The sequence below is a fragment of the Centruroides sculpturatus genome, unplaced genomic scaffold, assembly GCF_000671375.1.
Source record: "Centruroides sculpturatus isolate CEXI.00-Female unplaced genomic scaffold, Cexi_2.0 scaffold148, whole genome shotgun sequence".
In the NCBI taxonomy this organism is placed as follows: domain Eukaryota; kingdom Metazoa; phylum Arthropoda; class Arachnida; order Scorpiones; family Buthidae; genus Centruroides; species Centruroides sculpturatus.
The window spans coordinates 402,592-426,164 of record NW_019384359.1 but is presented as its reverse complement, the minus strand read 5'-3'; the positions used below and the strand labels follow the sequence as shown (position 1 = coordinate 426,164).

Here is a 23,573-nt window from a genome sequence, read left to right as displayed (position 1 = left end):
GTATAAAAAAATTAACAAAAATGTCAACAGATACTGTTTTATGTTATTGAAATTCTGTGTTTATATATATATATTTTAGCAATTTTAATAATATAAGAAGAAGAATAATGTTATAAAACTTGCTTTACTCAAAAAAGACATTTATAACGTAAAATGAAGTTTATCATTTACTTGAATATATTTGTAAACAGTCAATAAAAAAAATATATAAACAAATCCATAAATTTTAAAAATAAATTATTTCGAAATTTATATTCTGATATTAAAAATTAATAAAATATAAATTTACTCTTCCTAATTAGAATATAAAATAGGTTTAGATATGATAGAAAATTAATTACAATTTATTACAGCTATCTTGTATTTTTACGCTTTTATTTTACGGTAATGTTTTAAACATGAAAATTCTAATCAATTTTCATAAAAATTTAATGTAATTTCATACGAAGAATAAAAATTGTCTGGAATAAAATACTTTATAAGTATTATCAGTTATGATTACACGTAATGCAAATAAGTGTACACCTGATGCTAATATATCTGATGATTAACACTGTACTTAAACATATTATTTTCTTTAAAACCGTCAGATTTATAGCTCGCAAAATGACTTTAAATATTTAAAAATTATTCATTTCAAGCTGATCTTACTTTATGGTGAACATAGCTGTAATTTGATTACCACTATTAACACTATAAAAACTAATTTTCTGATATCTAAAGTTAACTGTTTCAACAATCCATAAATTTAGAAACATCTTAAAACAATCATCATACACCGTGGGTGCAATTAAAAATTTAAAAATTACATGCTGTATCAGCACGAATTAGCTAATCAAATTCACACATATTATATATTCTAGGGGATAAATGTCAAATTTGTCACGTAAATGTTAAAAATAAATGCATTATCAGCTAATTATTATCACATATGTATATACTTCTATTTCATAGCGATGTCAGCAGATTTTGCTATTAATTACTTGATATAAGGCAAAATAATATTGATAACAAACATGACACAAACAAAGTTAATAATTAGTTATCAATAGTAAACAATATTAAAGGAAAATCTACTCGTATATTCAATTCTGGTTAATTTATAAAGTAAGCAAATTTATAAATTCAAATTACAAATTACGTATATTTATATAAAATAGTTTCTTTATACAATATGTTTTATTAGTTTATATATTTAATATGTGATTTAGTTACACTTTAAATAAAATAATTTAAAGAGCTTTAGATAAACGTTGAGTACGAATATTCTTCATTTGTGCAAGTGTATCTCACTGTTTATCTCAAGCATCTACTTCAGTGTGCATCTGAAGCACCTCTTTGAATCAACCGTGAGAAATAGCTGAATAAAAAAAATTCGGTAAGCTATATATCAAGGAATCTTTAGAAGATTTCTTGATATATAGAAGACCATTTTGTTCTCTAGAACACAGTTTCTTAAAGCAGGGGACCGCGACTCCCCGGCGGGCCGGGGACAAAAGTGACATTTTCATTAAATAAAGTTGCTTTGGGTGTGATATTGTTAAATGGAAAAAAAAAATTGAAGATAAAAATGGATTATGCGGTTGAAATAAAAAATATATTACACAGAAGAAAAATTAAACACATTTATTCAATGAAACGGGGTTGTAGTATACTGTACACAGGGTACTGTGAGTTATAACTGTTATCCTCAGGGAGCCGAGGCTCCAAAAAGTTTAAGAATCACTGTTCTAGAAAGTCAAATTTCAGCATTAAAGTGTATGTATATAGATACGGTAATTTTTAACCTTAAAGAATACAAGTATTTGTATGCTATATAAAATATATTAACTTAACTTTGCAAGAAATCATCCAAATTTTTAAATTATTTGTGAATATTTATTAGGAATGAGTTACTTTAAGATTGTTTTTTACTTTATCAATTAAATATAGGCCTAATTATTTACATTTATTAATTCAATTTTATAGTTTTTTTTTTAAATTGTAAAATCAACTTCATAAATTTATAATTTACTATTAAAACAGAATATATATTTAATATTTAAGAAAGACTGATATAAATATTTAAATAAATTTTGTTAATTTTATAAATACAGTATATGAAATCAACTTTCTAGCTACATGAATTTGATGAAGTTAACTATTTATCATAAAAATTAAGCAAGAAATTATTAAATGTCGGCAATAATTTTGTACAGTTTAGTTTATCTAAATACGTGCTTATTCCTGTAAATTTTGAGAGTTCTGTTTCAATAATTAATGCATTACCGAGTGGAAATCAATACTAATTACTTATACAATGATAAACTCATGCTTTTCTCATATTTAAGACTTTCTTAGCCTATAAATCTGTATGATTTATACGCTATAAAATTTGTATTTATATATTTTTAAATTATAAACTTTTAAAGATTTATAAAATAATATATACAAAATATAAAATCTATTTAAATTTGCATATAATTATAAATAATAATAAAAATTTTAATATTTTTCTTTTTAATAAATGGGAATAAGAAAACGAAAAAATAGAGAAATTGAAAAATTTATTTTAAATACTAAAAAATGAAAATAATTATGAAAAGTAGTTGAAATGTTTTAAAGTGTACAAAAAAGCACGAAAGGAAGTTAACGAATTAAGAAAATTTTTATTTACTTAACGAGTTTTTCAACTTCATTATTGAACACAATTAAAAAACTAAGAACCGTTCACCGATAAGTAATTTATATTGGATTTTCACTCGACAGATGTTTGTTATTTTCCGCATAAAAGAAAAATAACGTCGATCTTAATTTTAAGTTTTAAAAGTGTTAATGCCTCTTAAGACAAAAGAAAGAAAGTTTATCGAAAAATCTTTAATTTTATTTACGAGAAAGATGTTCATCTGCTTGAAATATTCAATTGAGAACATATAATATCAGCATCCACGTATCATCACCGAATCAGCAATTGTTGTCCCGAAGGTAATCTCGATGCTAGATAATGTAAAATTACATCACACGAACAATTCTGCATATGGAGATGTTTCTGACTTTCACATCCAATCTTCAGATTCTTATTGCAATTCAATAGCAAATAACTTTTCAAGAACAGTAAATACTTCAAGCGCACTTCTATTCAGAATTAATATCGTAAAGTGTTTCTTTATTAATTAGAAAATAAGAAAATTTGTAAACGATTACAGACAATTATTTAAATTAAAATCAATAAATTTATATCTACCTATAGAAAAAATAATAATTCATTATTTTTTGTTTTGAATAAAGCCTGCGAGTTTAATTAAAACATTATATAAAGACTATACAACCTTTTCGCGGAAATTATTTGTACGGTAAATTAATTGATCAAAAATTAATATCAATCACTGTTGATGGATGTGTTGAACAAATTAATTTTTGATAGATAATTATGACTAGGTAGGTCTACTATATAATAATGAAATTCGTATTTTTACGTAAGTTCATAAACTGCTGACATCTTGAATTACATACGTGATTTATATGTATTATTATTGCTTACGAATTATAGATGTCAGAAGCTTGAATTTTACAAATTCATAACTAATATATTTAAATATTTATTTTATTAATGTTATTCAATCAGTTTTTATTAATTTAATAAACTACAAATCAAATAGTGATAATTTTTTATGTTGAATTTTAATTTATTTTTAAATTTTATTCTTATTTTGAAGCAAATTTAGAGAATTTTTAAACAAATAGTTTTACTTGTTCTTTCTAGAATTATAAAGAATAAATTTGCTTGATAAATATAATACGCTAGTCTGATCTTATCAATTTACTGATTTCTTTTAAAATATTTCAGCATTCTAATGACTTAAAATTATTTTTCATTATATTAAAAATGATATAAGATTGTCTAGAATAGTGATAATAAATAGCAATTGCATTTCATTGTCCTACTTTATATAATTATATAAATTAAAATTACGAAAATTTTAATTTACATTATTTATTTATCATGTTGTCTTTCAAAAATTCTGAAATATTACTTAATAAATACACTAGCTANTAATTATATAAATTAAAATTACGAAAATTTTAATTTACATTATTTATTTATCATGTTGTCTTTCAAAAATTCTGAAATATTACTTAATAAATACACTAGCTATATATTTATTTCAAAACCAACAATTGTATTTTAATATAAAGTTCTTACATAAAAAATTTATGTAGAAAGGCTTTACACAAATATAAGAATTTGAAAAAACTCCGTATTTTCGTGAATTTTTAAACATTTTGGTTCTTTGCTAATATAAAAATTTCGATACGTCTTGAAGAGTTATCAATTTATATTTCATGATAGGAAACTATATCAGATTAATTTTTAAAAGTATGAAAGCGTTACAAATTATTTCAATAAATAAATTAACACATGATGAATATTCAACGATAATTCGCTATAAATATGAATATTCAAACATCCTTTCGAGTGCCCGTGTACAAGAATACGTCTATAATAATATTTGCCTGTATATAGAATCCGGAATAAATTTTATACGGAAGCTATAAAGTTTATTTTTGTTTCCAATAACTAAGCATTATTCTCACAGGAACCTTTATAATTTATGTATTGATAATTTGTATACATTATATCCGTGATTGCTGAGCTCAGTAAAATACATTATTAGTTTGAATTCTGCATAATACAATAAAATTATTGGTGTGAGAACTATCGAACTCAAGTTATTCAAACAAGCTAATTTCAGAAATTTTCTGCATTATAGCCTATAAATCTCTCATAAAATTTTCCAATTAATTATTTATCTGAGTAAATTTAAACACTGAGTTATTATATATATATAAATATATATTCTTACTTTAAAGAAAAGGAAATAGATCTTAAATATAATTTAGCATATTTTCTTCCTAAAAAGTATAGTATTTAAATACTTATATACAGTATTTAAAAAATTATATAACTTTATTATATTAAATAAGCATAAAAATTAACAAAAACCACATGTTGATAATACGATTCTCTGAAATATTCTTTATTGAAACATGAGTTTATATATATATATATATATAGGTATCATATAATAATTAAGCACATAATTTCTGTTCAACTGTGTTTGGGTGCGGTTTAATATTGTATTTTGTCTTTTTCTCCATCATATCAGAAATTTAGTAGGCGTGGATTACATCATATATATAAGTAAAATCGATTACTTTATTGTTTTTCACACTGAATATCGACAATGCTAATCACTGAAATGTATTATGAAGTCACATTCCATTAGTATTATTATAACTAACGTTTAGTTCAAAAAGAAACTTGCCCTTAATCAAAATTTCATATACCTATTAATATAAAAACAATGTAAAACTTAATTAAAAATAACGAAAAGTTACTTTATGATGAAACAAAATGTAATAGAATAATTACGAAGAGTTTCCAAAAGTTAATTTATATGAAATGTTTCTCATAAAATTATTTTGCATTTTTGCAAAAGTGACTTCGAGTCTATGGATATGATCACTACATTGGCATGAAGCCAACGATGCAAACGTATTACTTAATGCGTAGAATATAACAAGTTTAATCTTTGGGTTTTGAAATGAAAGTCTTGAAAAAGCAATCATTTATGGAATACTTAATATCATTTTAATATATGATTAATGAAATTTATGATATATATATTGTTCCCGAAACTTAATTTTAGAAAAAAAAAACAACAGAGTACTTAAAATTGAAGTTTTAGTTTAGGGAGAAACTATCGGAATTTTTTCTTTTAATTTTGATTATAAATTTAAGTTAGAAATTAGTCTAATAAATTATAAATTAATTTGACAGAATTTCGCTCAGAATCATCAAATAGCTATCATAATAATATAGGAATAGCAAGTGAAAAGTTAGTATTAACTTATAGATGCAGTAAAAGCACAAATTAAAACAGTAATTTTTGATTTAATTTTATGATAGTTTTTGTGCTCTTTCTGAATTAAATGGATCCAGTTATATGACTTATAATTTTAAACAGATCAATTTTATTGTTCGATGTCAAACAGAACAGCAAGGATCTCGATCACTAAGCAAGGGATGACTACATAGAAGAACATTCAATACTTCAGCTGTGATTTGGACCGAAGAATTGAGCATCGTCATGTCGATAGCAGATGGGACAAGACTCTGCTAAACAATCTGGACACTACACAGACTACTTACATTTGATGGTCATCAAAGGCTCCCTGCTTGGATAACAAGTGCCATCGACATCCAAGTACTCAACAATATTTTCTACAATCCACGAGATACCGCAAGTTTTCAAAAGATGACATTGAATAGCATTGAAAGCAAACAATATCTTTCTAGGTTGTAAAACTATTTCTATTGATAGCAATGATATAAGCAATTTTCTAAAATTGAATGTAATTGAAACTTTTGAAGTGCTCGATGTCTAAATTGTGACAAAATTATTACTATACATCAATATAGAAATTTAAGAATAATTCTTAAAAGCAAAGAAAAAAATATAGACATATTAGAATTTTTCGATAATATTATTTAAAAGTTATTAATATAAATATTATATTATATTGATATTTTTCGATGTAGTTTAAGACAATATGAGCAAATCCTTAATGCATTTCTACAGACAAACCATTACAGTATTATATCTCCGAGAGTAGATAATAAGTCTGCAGTACATCTTATAAGTACCTCGTTTATGACATCCCGTTATGGACTATAATTACAACAATATTGCACAATTAATATGACGGTACCTGATCTGGCTTGTTCTACAAATAAATAAAAATACAATACCGATGAAACCACTTTAATCAAATCTGTTATATACTAAAATGTTTAGTTTGTCAAAACGTATTCTATAACATTCAAAGAGTTTATCAACATTATTTATATGTTTAAGAATAAATTAAATAATATATTAATTAATTAAAATTTTAAAATTTCTTGCTTTACAGAATATATACGAGAAATTCAATATAACTTACCTGCCAAGATGACAACTGTCGTTTCGTGCAGAGTAATGCTTTCTTCATACTAAACATGGATTTTACGTCATTTAAAGTGAAGTTTTATTCTTCATTTCTATTCAGATATTAGAGGAGATGGAACTCATTTCATTCGTCCACATCCACTGCCGTTCTAGTGGACCAGGCGCCGGCAGAATCTCTTGGACTGCTACCAAGTAGGTAGAGGGGAGAAAGGATGCTTTACGGATGGTGAAAATAACCACAACTAGAAATATTACAATCAGATTTTAAACATCACAATGATGATAATTTATCTTTAGTTTTATAAATTACAAAAAATATATCCATATTTTATAACCGCTAAGAAAAAAGTAATTTTTTTTAAAAATATTTTTTCATAAAAAAAGAAGTATTACTTACATCTTAATTCAGTAAGTAAGATTAAAATAAATTATATATTTTTATTTAAAATTTTAAAGTAAATATAAACAATATGTTTTATTAATATCCTTTAAAATTATAGAAGTTATTATATAACTAATTTTGACATTTAAAATGATAATATTATTACATATTCTTATGCGTTTAAAGTTGACATAAATTTTTAATTACACACTCTACCGTTACTTAATGAAGAGTAACTTTTAATTAAGCAGAATATATGCTTTATAAAAATCATAATCGTAAAAGATACTTTACAGAAAATAACTTTGAATTTTGCTTTTATGAAAATATCTAATTTGAAACAAAGTAAAGTTATATTCATTCAAGTATGACTTCTGTTCATTGATTTTTTCTTAGTTTCTTTCAAAGTGTCATTGTATTCGCGTTCTCTTTTTTTTATGATACCTTGACGTTTTATTTATATGTTTTATTTTTCTTTAATTTTATCCAAGTCACACGTCAATACTTCTCTGCTTTAAAGTAGTTTAAAAATTTTCAGAAAGAAAAAACCATTACCGAAAATTATTTTATACAGGACAGTATTTACCAGTATTCTTAGTTATAATAAATAAAACAGTAATAGTTAAGCAGATAATTTTGATTTATAATAATAGTTTTCAAAATTACCAAAAAGAATTGTAAATATTACTTTATTGTGATGGAACATAACATTTTCTCATAACGTTTTGGTAACATTATCGCAACCATGTTGAATCCGCCCAGTAGGAAGCTGCAGTACAAGTAAACACTGTAGGGATGCTTGGATTATAGTTAAAGCAAGTGGAATAAGTTACACCATTAACGTCATCATCATCCTAGATGATATAGATTATTATTAATCGTTTTAATTCTTTCATATCGACGATAAATAATGCTTTAATCAGATATTTTCATTCTTAATAAGAGTTTATGAAATAGCATAAAGGAAATTTTTGAATTTTATTATTCTAAATATATTGTTACAATTATAATGTATTGCAAAATTTAAATTTAAAAAGTTATTATTTATTATATTGTTACTTCAGTGCTATAATGATGCCAGAAATTTTAATTGACGAAGTTTTCTTTATTTTCATTCATAGGATTTAAATAATTAAGTTTTTAATGCTTTTAAAGAATTTATTTCGTGAAGGAAAGACTTTTCATTATGTGGAAAGAATATTTTTCAGAAAGTTACTGTAATAAAAATATATTATAGCCTAACCTTTTGTAATATAAATGAATATGTAAACAATACATAAACACAGAAAGAACTTGATATTAAAAATAAGATCCAACCCTTCTTATTCTAATCGATGCTGTTAAACCTTTGGGAAATAACGAAGAAGAGAAAATCCGATATCTTTTGTTAATGAATCTAGTCAAATTTGCTTGAAGCTATTTTAAAAATTGTTATTTCATAATTCATCTTTAAGAAGTAGAATTAAAAATTGAAGTTTTTTTTCTTTTGTCACTTTTTAATATCAGTCTCTTCATTTTTTTATTCAGCCTCCCAGTAATGACATAGCTAAAAAGTCAAATACAGTGATGGAGAATGACTATGGGCAATTTCGGAAGCTAACAATCTTTGCTAAAGATACCAAGAAATTCACTGAATATGAAAATTCGAAATAAAATAGTACTTCTTTTTTATTAAACTTGCCAATAATCTACAAAACTTAGACATTAATATTCACATTTTTAAAACATAAAGTAGTATTTAAAAGAAATAAATAAATGAAATCATATATTAAAAAGTTACAAAACATCGAAAATTTATTATAAATTAAAGTAATAAAATTATTTTTAAAAATTGACTTAATACTAATTAGATTCTACAGTTTTTTTTTTTTAAATTAAGAAGACGTGTTAAGAAAAGATAACAAAGTATTTTATTTTTTTATAAAAAATTTTAAAAGACATTAAACCAATGCAGCTTTTTTGTATAAATTTAATGCAGGAAAAAGAATATAAAAAATACTGATTAATATTATAAATATGAAAGAGGCCTCTTGAAGTCACTTCAATAAATTATTATTAATATATTTTATAAGCTTGGAGAGATAAAAATATTTTCACTTACGTAATAAAGGCAAATTTAGTCGTAAAACTCTTACAATAGCATAATTTATTTACTAATATTTCATTAGTTAAAAAAATAAGCTTGGTAGTTTACTTGAAAAATATACTTTTTATCCCGAATAAGGGATTGAGGTGATATTTTTTCTTTAAGATGCCGTAAAGTTAAGCTTTGTTAACAGTAAACCAAGGATAAATTACTTTAAGGGTTTTTTCCCCTTCTTCTTCTTTTAGGAAAGTAAATAAAATTTAATGATTTTGTGTTAGATATACTTCTATATTAGTTATTTAAAAAATTGATTATATTATTTATACACGGTATAATAATTAAATGAATATGGATAGAGATTAAATGAATAACATGTAGTTCACGATGACATTGATAACTAGAAATGTCACTTGATGAAATGAGCAGTGAATTTATATTACATTATAATTACATTCAAACTTATTCAAGAATGTTTATATATAATTGAGTTAATGTGCTGATAATTTGAAAAATACAGAGAGATTTTTTTTATTAAAAAATTGTGCAAAATTTTATACACGTATTTTAAAAATCTGAGCCAAAACTATATTGCATTGATAATTTATATAAAATCTAATAAACTCGTAACATTGTTATATAATATTTTTAGTAAATGTTGCTTGTAAATCTACATTAGACTTATGAGCTAACTGGAAGGGATTATAATATTTACTAATATATGTGGCGCCATCTGGGAGAGAATATTTTTGAGGATGCTCAAAGCAACTGCCAATAAAACATATTTTGAAATTAAATTAATAAAATAAAATTATTATAATTTCCCGCATGAAATAAATTCGTTACTTAAAAGTTATTAATGATCAAATTATTAATTTTATTATACTTATAAGAATAATACATTTTGAAATTAATATACAATGTCTTCATTAATAAATATAATAACTCATTTCGTTTAGTTATGTTTATTTGATTTTTAAATTTACTTAAAATTTGTCTATAACAAATGACATATCAACTAATATGAAAGTTTTAAGTGTGTACTCGAAGGAGTAGTTAACTAAGTTCTCTTGGAAATTAGATTGCGCTATTCTTTAATTTTAACTAGTCTCTTGATTATTATTGAAGTTAGCTAAGATTTTATTTCGAAACTAACTTCCCATAATTTTAATGTGCTGTCGTAGAAAGTTTATTTTAGTTTTATCAATTGCTCTACTTGCATTCTTGCCTAGCCAGACAAGGAATAACACGATATTCCTAGTCGCAGAGAACAGAACAATCTTCACTTTTATACATTACTTTTAGTTATCCATGAATAAAAAAAATTGTTCATTTCTTGTTTTATAAGTTAAGGGAGCCATTATCGTAATTTTTTATGATTTATTTTAAATATCACTGAATAAAATTATAAAGATAATTTCCTACATAAAAGTTCTGTGAATTGTTCGAATATTTTGTTAATTTAAGGAATAAAAATTTATTATTTTGTCTTAAACTGAATTACTTTCAATTTACGATAAATCCAATGATTTATTGTAAATTGTAAATTAATAAATAAGTTGTAATTTTCAGTTTTGAGTTCATTTAAGATTAAATTTTTATATTCGTTGCAAAGTATATTACAATATGCAAGTTATATATCGTTAAACAGTTGAAATATATACAAGGGAATATAATCATATTTTTTAATAATCTAATCATGATGTTTCTAAAATTTATGTATCCGGATAAAAATAATTATTTCAAGATTATCAAATATGCACAATGTTATTACTGGAGAAAGTTTTTGTCTAATGATAACAGTAGGATAAAAATACAATTCAAATTAATTAATTACATATATATTTAAGATTGTAATTAATTAACAAATAAATACAATTTGTTATATATATATATTTATTTAATATATGTAAAATAGTCAAAAGAGAAAAAAAAATAAGGATCATTTAGCCCTGACTTCGGACACAAAAACTTAATGTTTTATGTAAAAAGTGCGATATGAAAATGATAAAATAAATTATTTTAAGTGATGAGATATTTTCTTTCATTTGTCTTATGGATTTTATTCATATATTTTTTATAGCTTTCAGGAAAGCTGTAGTGTACATTTGTAACTAGAGTATACCCAATCTTACCTTTCTCAGGATCTGATTACATAATATATGCATATAATATAATGAAAATAGGCAGACTTTACAAAATTTCAAAAGGAATTTTTAAATTTACATTGTTTTTCAATTTAAAAAGTTTCCAATTTTGTAATGGACGGAAATCAATAACAATATTATAAGGTTATAATATATAATGAATTAATCCTGATAATATTCCATAATTGAAGTGCAATGCAGTTATAATTGAATAATTGAAGTGCAATGCAGTTATAATATTTTAAATTAAATATAACAGATAAGTATTTAAATATATTTACATACCTTTAAATTAAATACACAGAAATTTGATTTCAATATCAACTCTTAATTTTGTTTTTATAAATTTTTTTATAAAATATTATTTTATAGAACGAAATAATATGTACATTTATTTAAATATACTGTATATTATACATAAAACTGTACATATAGTTAGATTATTCTGTAGACTTAACATTAATTTAACTGTCATTAAGTTTGCCGAACTATAGATAAATGTATTTAGGATGATAGTAAATTTCTAACGCAATCATAAGTAATTAAATACTTTAGATTTCAGCATAAACAGAACTGCGAAATTTAAATAAATATTCAGGTAAATATTAGAAGATAAATTTGTCTTACTATTAATTCAAGATTTATATAAAATCAAAATTAAAATGTACTATAATAGATATAATTATAGTTTGAATTTCCAAATTACAGCAAATATATCAATTTAATACTCCCGTTAATGATAATTCGATACATAGAAGCATTTTATAGCTACTACAATAAGTTTGAAATGCTATGATCACGTTATAGGGCCTAAATCGATTTAAAGATCAACGTATCGACACATTAAATGCATTGCGAATGAAATCTGTATTGGTTTTTATTCATCGATAAATATAAATGTAAAATCTATGACAATTTTTCACTAAAATTATACTTTTCTTTGAATGTATTAAACAGATTAACTGGTTATGTACATAAATTGACAACTTTAATCGTTTAATACATTGTGACATATCATTAGCAGAACACAGAATATCTAAAATAAAATAAATTAATTAAAACAAACTAATGAATAATTTATTTAAATTAAAAATAAATGAGTGATAGTTGCTAATAACAATCATCGTGAAACAAAGAGGGGTTGTTTTTTTAATAATGAATATAAACACTAAAATAGTGTGGTTGAGATTAATTTTCTAAATGCAATAATTATCCACAAAGTATTAGTTCTAAGTAGTTATTGTATAAATTTCAGATAATCCCATAATCTCAACCACACTATTTTAGTGTTTATATTAATTATTAAAATAAATAGATGACTGAACGTATTTAATGGAGTATAGGGTAAACTCGCTTAACTCTGGTTTCCAGAAGAAATATATATATATAATGCATATAGAACCAAGGGTTATCTTTTAATTAAGAATAGTGAACAAAGTTACATAAAAACTGGATATAACAGAGCGGTAGCAATGAAATGATACATGTCAGTTTTGAGCATCTATCCCGTCCTCCGGTAGAGTTGCCTAATGCTTAAGGATAAGATGTCTGTTTCATTTAAAATTTAATTTAATCAACATTTTGCACTTTTTGTACTTCCACACACGTTATGCTCTGTAATATATAGTGTGCATGTTTCGCGCCTCCATGTTTTGAACGTTGTGCATCGAGTCAAATCGGCTTTACTTGTCTCGATTTTGGTTCTTAATAATATAATAAACAAGTTTCTTATTATTTTGAGTACCTAACGTTGAATTTAATCCAAGAGCTTTGCTAAATTTTTGTCTTTAAGTCTTCTGCGAAGAGTACCTATGATATGGAATGTTAAAGCTTGCTTGATAATAACTTAGACGGTTAGTTTGTACTGTTTAAGCTGGACGAACTAGTACTTTTTGGTCATCAGTTTCTCTTCTTATGTATTCAGTAGACATTAAAGTTAATAAATTCAATTAAGTTCATAATAAAATATTTAAAAAGTATGTATCTCTCCCTTAAGTGTAATAGACATCTCACCCAAACCGTATGGGAGAAATGTCTATTTCTATATTTTAAACTGAAATTATTAGGAGAACTTCTGGCTTCGACTACAATACGATCAACTAATCCTACTTTCACATAACACAAAAATATCACACAAGCAAATTCGAATTTCGGAACATTTTGTATAAACGTTATGAATTTCGCAAAAAATTTATAGAGCGTTGATAAACATAAACTTATTTTTAACGAAAATATCGCAGAACAAACAATTCATAAAATTATGAAACACGAAAACTTAAGCATTGTCACCATTAAAGTGACTAGTGACTTGCTCTACTGACAAGTGAGTATTATTTGAATAAATAATCTCTAGGCGTTTCTCCCAACTAGGCATCTTACCTGGCTTTAACCTATATTTTAATTTTTTTAATATAAATCNAGGAATAAAAATTTATTATTTTGTCTTAAACTGAATTACTTTCAATTTACGATAAATCCAATGATTTATTGTAAATTGTAAATTAATAAATAAGTTGTAATTTTCAGTTTTGAGTTCATTTAAGATTAAATTTTTATATTCGTTGCAAAGTATATTACAATATGCAAGTTATATATCGTTAAACAGTTGAAATATATACAAGGGAATATAATCATATTTTTTAATAATCTAATCATGATGTTTCTAAAATTTATGTATCCGGATAAAAATAATTATTTCAAGATTATCAAATATGCACAATGTTATTACTGGAGAAAGTTTTTGTCTAATGATAACAGTAGGATAAAAATACAATTCAAATTAATTAATTACATATATATTTAAGATTGTAATTAATTAACAAATAAATACAATTTGTTATATATATATATTTATTTAATATATGTAAAATAGTCAAAAGAGAAAAAAAAATAAGGATCATTTAGCCCTGACTTCGGACACAAAAACTTAATGTTTTATGTAAAAAGTGCGATATGAAAATGATAAAATAAATTATTTTAAGTGATGAGATATTTTCTTTCATTTGTCTTATGGATTTTATTCATATATTTTTTATAGCTTTCAGGAAAGCTGTAGTGTACATTTGTAACTAGAGTATACCCAATCTTACCTTTCTCAGGATCTGATTACATAATATATGCATATAATATAATGAAAATAGGCAGACTTTACAAAATTTCAAAAGAAATTTTTAAATTTACATTGTTTTTCAATTTAAAAAGTTTCCAATTTTGTAATGGACGGAAATCAATAACAATATTATAAGGTTATAATATATAATGAATTAATCCTGATAATATTCCATAATTGAAGTGCAATGCAGTTATAATTGAATAATTGAAGTGCAATGCAGTTATAATATTTTAAATTAAATATAACAGATAAGTATTTAAATATATTTACATACCTTTAAATTAAATACACAGAAATTTGATTTCAATATCAACTCTTAATTTTGTTTTTATAAATTTTTTTATAAAATATTATTTTATAGAACGAAATAATATGTACATTTATTTAAATATACTGTATATTATACATAAAACTGTACATATAGTTAGATTATTCTGTAGACTTAACATTAATTTAACTGTCATTAAGTTTGCCGAACTATAGATAAATGTATTTAGGATGATAGTAAATTTCTAACGCAATCATAAGTAATTAAATACTTTAGATTTCAGCATAAACAGAACTGCGAAATTTAAATAAATATTCAGGTAAATATTAGAAGATAAATTTGTCTTACTATTAATTCAAGATTTATATAAAATCAAAATTAAAATGTACTATAATAGATATAATTATAGTTTGAATTTCCAAATTACAGCAAATATATCAATTTAATACTCCCGTTAATGATAATTCGATACATAGAAGCATTTTATAGCTACTACAATAAGTTTGAAATGCTATGATCACGTTATAGGGCCTAAATCGATTTAAAGATCAACGTATCGACACATTAAATGCATTGCGAATGAAATCTGTATTGGTTTTTATTCATCGATAAATATAAATGTAAAATCTATGACAATTTTTCACTAAAATTATACTTTTCTTTGAATGTATTAAACAGATTAACTGGTTATGTACATAAATTGACAACTTTAATCGTTTAATACATTGTGACATATCATTAGCAGAACACAGAATATCTAAAATAAAATAAATTAATTAAAACAAACTAATGAATAATTTATTTAAATTAAAAATAAATGAGTGATAGTTGCTAATAACAATCATCGTGAAACAAAGAGGGGTTGTTTTTTTAATAATGAATATAAACACTAAAATAGTGTGGTTGAGATTAATTTTCTAAATGCAATAATTATCCACAAAGTATTAGTTCTAAGTAGTTATTGTATAAATTTCAGATAATCCCATAATCTCAACCACACTATTTTAGTGTTTATATTAATTATTAAAATAAATAGATGACTGAACGTATTTAATGGAGTATAGGGTAAACTCGCTTAACTCTGGTTTCCAGAAGAAATATATATATATAATGCATATAGAACCAAGGGTTATCTTTTAATTAAGAATAGTGAACAAAGTTACATAAAAACTGGATATAACAGAGCGGTAGCAATGAAATGATACATGTCAGTTTTGAGCATCTATCCCGTCCTCCGGTAGAGTTGCCTAATGCTTAAGGATAAGATGTCTGTTTCATTTAAAATTTAATTTAATCAACATTTTGCACTTTTTGTACTTCCACACACGTTATGCTCTGTAATATATAGTGTGCATGTTTCGCGCCTCCATGTTTTGAACGTTGTGCATCGAGTCAAATCGGCTTTACTTGTCTCGATTTTGGTTCTTAATAATATAATAAACAAGTTTCTTATTATTTTGAGTACCTAACGTTGAATTTAATCCAAGAGCTTTGCTAAATTTTTGTCTTTAAGTCTTCTGCGAAGAGTACCTATGATATGGAATGTTAAAGCTTGCTTGATAATAACTTAGACGGTTAGTTTGTACTGTTTAAGCTGGACGAACTAGTACTTTTTGGTCATCAGTTTCTCTTCTTATGTATTCAGTAGACATTAAAGTTAATAAATTCAATTAAGTTCATAATAAAATATTTAAAAAGTATGTATCTCTCCCTTAAGTGTAATAGACATCTCACCCAAACCGTATGGGAGAAATGTCTATTTCTATATTTTAAACTGAAATTATTAGGAGAACTTCTGGCTTCGACTACAATACGATCAACTAATCCTACTTTCACATAACACAAAAATATCACACAAGCAAATTCGAATTTCGGAACATTTTGTATAAACGTGAATTTCGCAAAAAATTTATAGAGCGTTGATAAACATAAACTTATTTTTAACGAAAATATCGCAGAACAAACAATTCATAAAATTATGAAACACGAAAACTTAAGCATTGTCACCATTAAAGTGACTAGTGACTTGCTCTACTGACAAGTGAGTATTATTTGAATAAATAATCTCTAGGCGTTTCTCCCAACTAGGCATCTTACCTGGCTTTAACCTATATTTTAATTTTTTTAATATAAATCTATAATTTGACGTATATATAATGAAATTAAATACGGTATATGTACGGTATAAATTTAACAGTATATACGGTGAACCGTATATACTGTTAAATTTATTCTATAAAAATTTCTTCAAAAGAATAAAATAAAATAAACTAAAAACAAAAAAAATATGTTACTGTTTTCGTTCTTAGATATAAAACTTTTATATAATTTGATAAAATTATATAAAATTAATGCTAAAATAAAATGTAATCATTAACATTTATTGTATTTCAATCTCATGGGATTTATAAAACTAAAAAAAAAATTACATATAAGTTTAGTTTATAAACTTACCTTCATCAATTATTTAACAAAATTGATTGGTATCGTGAGTCTAATTTTAAATTTTAACCATTAGTATTGTCTAAACTTATTAATTTATAGGCTTATTGTATAATAATTTATTAGAATTTTAGCAGGTAGTTTTTATATTTTGATAATCTTTTCTGTATATTTTAAGTATTTTTTTTGTAACTGAATTTATTATTCGTATTCTTGAATATTGTATTTTCCAATTATTTTGAATAGTCAAGGTAAAATTTTTCCTTAACCTTCGTCTTTTTTGTTGGCATTAGTTGAATTATCTCTATCATTTTTGTTCAGGACACTAGGGACCTTCACTTTTCTCCTCCCTCGTATTATCTTTTGATTACTTCTCGCTTGTTTTTACCACAAAGAAATCACTTTTATATGTTGTTTTCTCTTATTTTGATTGCGAACTGCGATAATATGAAATATTATTTAATACTTTATTATCTCAGTGAAAACAGTTATTAATGGTATAAAAACAATCGCATTTATTTATTATATATAGTTTTTAAAATAATTTAAGTTTAATTATAATAACTCTCTAGATTTTTATGATTATACTTATTGTAATAAAAAAGCAGAATAATAATTATTACACATTTGCAATAATTATAGGAAATTTCATTTTTTTTCCTATAATTATTGCAAATGACTTCATAAACTTTCTTCTATGTTTTTTTTTTTTTACTGAAATAATGAAAAAATCCATAAATAAATTAAAAGATGTCAAGACGAAAATGTTAAGATTAAATGTTAAGTAAACAATGTTAATATTTTAATAAGGACAGAAGCCTCGTAGAAAATATTTTTGCAATTGTTTGTAATAATGTTTTAGACTTTTTTTCCAACTTGAATTTCGTGATAATTAGAAAAACTCAATTACTTTTATTACTATTTTTGCATTTTATCATAAATTTGTTCCAGTTTAATATTGTCTATTTTCAAGATGAGAAATTACATGGAGTAGTAAATTTAGATGAAATTAGAAATACTAGAAATGCCATAACTAACTAGGAAGTTTTGACCCATTGAAATGTCTACAAGCATTATAATTTAATTTATTTACTCAATGGATAATTACTTTGTTTAAAAGAAAATTGCCTATCAACATGATGCTGCTTCTTTGTCGATCAATGATCGAGTTGCTTAACAAAATAATTATTCACTGCTCTACAGAAAAACTATTGCAACCAGTAGTTACAAAATATTGTTGCTGAAACTAAAAGTTATAGATTTTAATTTTTATGTCTGATGCAACCACAACAACATATTGGTATGATAGTTTATTTTAAATAAATAATATGAATTTATTTTATTAATTATGATTTTTATTTTGTAATCAATATAATGGGAGAAATCGAAATTTTACAATAAAATTTATGAAGTCCTAATGTTTTATGTTTTATAGGATATAAAAATTAAAAATTTTATATGGCATATTCTTATTTTGCTTCTAGGTTTCTGTTAAATGTTAAAACGAGAAACTTACAACATAAAATGCAAGTATTTTGCATAAAACTTTTATGCAAAATACTTGCAATGCTCGTCAAGTAACCAATATATTGTGACAAGTGGATTTCTTTGGAAAGAAAATCGGATTTTACACAGCGTACTAGATTTATCAATGATGCTGTTTTCGCGGTTGTCCTATAATAGCGAAATTTTCTGAGAAAAATAAAAACATCAGTTTAATTAAAAGAAATTAAAATTATATGTATTTTTTATTATTCTTGGATAATTCTTTTTGTATTACTAGAAACATAAAATAATCGTTTAAAATGTAAGAATACTAAACTTTGTCTTAAAATGCCTTATAGAATTCGTAGAATTTTATGACTGATTATATTTTTTATAAAATTGGATACTTGAGATGTTCTACTGAGTATACAAAATTATCAAATACATATTATTTTTAAAATGTAGGATATATTCTAGATATAATTAGCATATTTTGTGAGGAATGTAGGATTATGGCACTAAGCTTAAACTTTTTTAATATTTATATTCTTAGCATTTGTTGAAAGTATTAAAGTTTAGTTGTTAGATAAAANTTTGCATAAAACTTTTATGCAAAATACTTGCAATGCTCGTCAAGTAACCAATATATTGTGACAAGTGGATTTCTTTGGAAAGAAAATCGGATTTTACACAGCGTACTAGATTTATCAATGATGCTGTTTTCGCGGTTGTCCTATAATAGCGAAATTTTCTGAGAAAAATAAAAACATCAGTTTAATTAAAAGAAATTAAAATTATATGTATTTTTTATTATTCTTGGATAATTCTTTTTGTATTACTAGAAACATAAAATAATCGTTTAAAATGTAAGAATACTAAACTTTGTCTTAAAATGCCTTATAGAATTCGTAGAATTTTATGACTGATTATATTTTTTATAAAATTGGATACTTGAGATGTTCTACTGAGTATACAAAATTATCAAATACATATTATTTTTAAAATGTAGGATATATTCTAGATATAATTAGCATATTTTGTGAGGAATGTAGGATTATGGCACTAAGCTTAAACTTTTTTAATATTTATATTCTTAGCATTTGTTGAAAGTATTAAAGTTTAGTTGTTAGATAAAACAATTTTCCTATCGTCACTTATGAGATTAAAAGATTAGTAGATAAAATTAAAGTTGAGTTCTTTACACTCTAACAATCTTGTTTATATTATAAAATTCTAAAAAAAAACAAATTTTTATTGTTAATTGAACTGATAATGGATAATTCTGCAAATTAAATTTCTAATACCCTTCCAACAATAAACAGCTATGCTAAACCTGTACTAAAAAACTATTTTTATCAAAAATAAAATTTAAAACTTGTTCAGATGTGACTAAATCACTTATTAAGTAGAAAATGTACTGAAAATTTTGAGTTTATTGAATTTTAAAAAAAATAAAATTTAAAACTTGTTCAGATGTGACTAAATCACTTATTAAGTAGAAAATGTACTGAAAATTTTGACTTTATTGAATTTTAAAAATTAATGTGTATTACAAATAAAGATTTCAATTTATAAGATTAAAAAATTATTGTAATCTCTGTTACGAATTCATTTTCAAATTGGAATTATGAAGAGATTACCGTCACAACTATTGCTGTTTATAGAGGGATAAAATACAAATAATATGCTTGATAAAGAAAGAGAAAATTTTAAATTTATGACAAAACCTATTTTCTCAATGCCAAAGTAATGTATATATGTAAAAAAATTAAATTGATTTTTTTAAATAAATAAATAACAACAAAACTAAAATGGGAGAAAAAAATAATTAAAAACATACGTCAAAAATATGAATTTATTCTTAATTTCATTATTTTATAAATTATACGAAATTTATTTAATATTAAATAGAATACTTTCGAATATGTTATACTAATACATATCTATCATAGTAAATGATACATTTTGTAAAAATATTTCATCTTCGTCGATATAAGATTCAATATTTCGATATAATATCTATAGTATCCGANTTATAGTTTATTATTCATATTCATTTTAGTTTTATTAAAATAAATATTATTTAATAAATAAACATTTTTTTATTAGATTTTCTAAATATTCAACGAAACTTATGTAGTAGTTTTTCTATAGGTCACACTCAATAAGAGGTATTCTTTCATATGAGGATATGCATTTTGGATTATACCTATATGAAAGAGCATCTCTTGTTGAGTTTGGCTTCCGGGGAAAAAACTACTACAAAAGTTTTATTGAATTTACAAGGAAAAAGAGTAGCAGAAAAAACTAGATTTTCTGAATTTAATTCTTATATAATAAGCAAGGTTTATTCTTGAAAGACTTAATTAAAATTTATTTGTTTAGGAAAATTAATCATCATGTGAAAAATGTATAAAAATTGTATTAATTTTATAATAAAAGACCTATCTGTATGTTCTCATCTAATCTATTATGTTTAAAGAGGCATGTTGAATACGTATAATTTGTGTAAAATAACGAACACAATTTTGTACTTAAAGAAATTTATAAATTTCATTTATTAATCATCATTTTATAATGAAATTATTACCATTAATAGAAAGCTGCAGATTGAAAAGAACAAAAAAAAAAATTCAGCTTTATTCTTAATTATTATATATTAGATTCGATTTAACATTACTCTTTCCTCTTCTTGCTGCACAATGCATTATATATATAAAATTTACTTAATGGTTGAAAATCTGATATAAGTCTATATCCGAATATAGACAAGCTTTCTTGAATTTGGGTCAGTAATCTTATGCGTATGACAAAGTGTAAATATTCAGGTCTTCACCCACTGTATTTATAAAATTCGTGTATAGAATACTATGATGCGGGCATCTGAAATGATATTTGAATGCTAATATAACATTTTCAAATTCACAAAGCAGTTTTGTTTCATAAAATACAAATATTTGCATTCAAGAGTTAATTGATTAATGTCGTTTCTGAAAACAATATCAACAATAATTTCAAAATTGACTTTATGATAGCGAAGCAGACTGTAATTATGTTTCCTTCGAGATTACAGCCTTCTTATCTGTAATTTTGGTATCTCGATGTATTTCAATATAAGAAAGCAGGCCTAGGCTACTATCTTGATGGATGGATAGGCAACTTGGATGTGGCTTACTGAAGATAAATGGTTTCGCAACGTGTGGATGTGACAGCTGTTAGAGCGGCATTTCCCGTTACTGTTCGGTACAGAAGCAGTTTGACCTCATCCTGTTGTCATCTGATCATGTGCAGCTGGAGGTTAGAGCAGTGATAGAAAGGACATTTACTAATAGTGAGAATTGAAATGTCTTGAATGGAAGCAAATGATGTTTTCATGAATATGATAAAGAAAAAAAACTATATATATATTTTTTTGAAATTTTTATTTGCAGATAGTCAATACTTATCAAATTCTTAAATTATAAGTAATACTTTTACTCTTCATGCTGAGAATGTTAATGCTGTTTGCAATTATTCTAAATATTATCACCATTAAAAATCAATTTATATATTGTTAAATCTGTAAAAATGTTTATTAATTAATTTTAATATTTATAAATTAAAATAACATATACTAGATTAGGAAATATGCAAATATTTTGCGTGAATTGTTATTTAAAATGCTGATAGTGCTTTAAACTGTAAAAATATCTTATTACTTATTCAATTTAAGTGTAAATTATATATAAAATACGATTTTTTAAACAAAAATGTTGTATGGATAGAATAATGTAAAACTGTAGTGAATAATGCTAAACACTTTTGTACTGTGATGAGTAATATTAAACACATTTGTAAGTATAGAATGCAATGCTTTTTGTCAGTGATGTATTGAAATAAGTCTTTTTAGCGTTTTCTCTAGTTTAGATATATATTTTCTAAATACTTAAATATGAAATCATAGTCTACAATATTAACATTCAGCCGTAAATCTGCGAGTCGGCAATAGACGTGAGATGAATAGAGAAAATCTCAGTCAATAAGGAACCAAGTCGATAATTCTCGAGTCAATAAATAGAGAGAAAATGTTTCTATAGAATTTCCTTTATTAGATTTTCAAAAATAAGAGTTAATATAGAATAATAATGTCTTTTCTATGTTTTATCAAATTATTACAATTATTAGTTTTAATTTTATAAATTTGAATATATGTAATTAGAAGAAAAGAAATTCAAGTTAGCATAAATTTAAAGGAGAAGGGAAAATACTAGTATCAGTAAATTATCGCAAAAACTGAAAATAGATATCTTACGCTTTATATTGGAAATTTTCTTATCTATAAAAGTTTTAAAATAGAATAAGATATAAATTTGCAAAATCAATTCCATTACTAATGTTATTTATCAGTTGAGCATTATCATAAACTTTGAAGCAGAATATTGATCACGCTGCTTACGTTTGATTTTTCATTGTAAATAACGTTTCATTGTGTACTTCACTGTAAAATATTGGGGATGTTGAATAAGAATATTTCCAATAAGAATTTAATTTATTCAAGCTATTTCCAGAATGAGTTTACATTTAATATAGTTATGTGTCCTTCATATAGAATTTTTTGTAAACATGAACGCTCTAAAATTTACTATATTTTACATGTTATTTATTTGCTAAAAAAGTGATAAAATA

General features: G+C 23.9%; 1 long non-coding RNA gene across 1 annotated transcript in view; it reads right to left on the bottom strand.

Moving 5' to 3' along the window:
• Positions 1 to 23,573, bottom strand: part of LOC111640418 — a 55,815-nt gene that overhangs the window by 19,031 nt on the left and 13,211 nt on the right. The window contains exon 3 of the long non-coding RNA XR_002759269.1: positions 6,985 to 7,231. This is a non-coding gene — a long non-coding RNA (uncharacterized LOC111640418). The remainder of the gene's footprint in view (positions 1 to 6,984; positions 7,232 to 23,573) is intronic.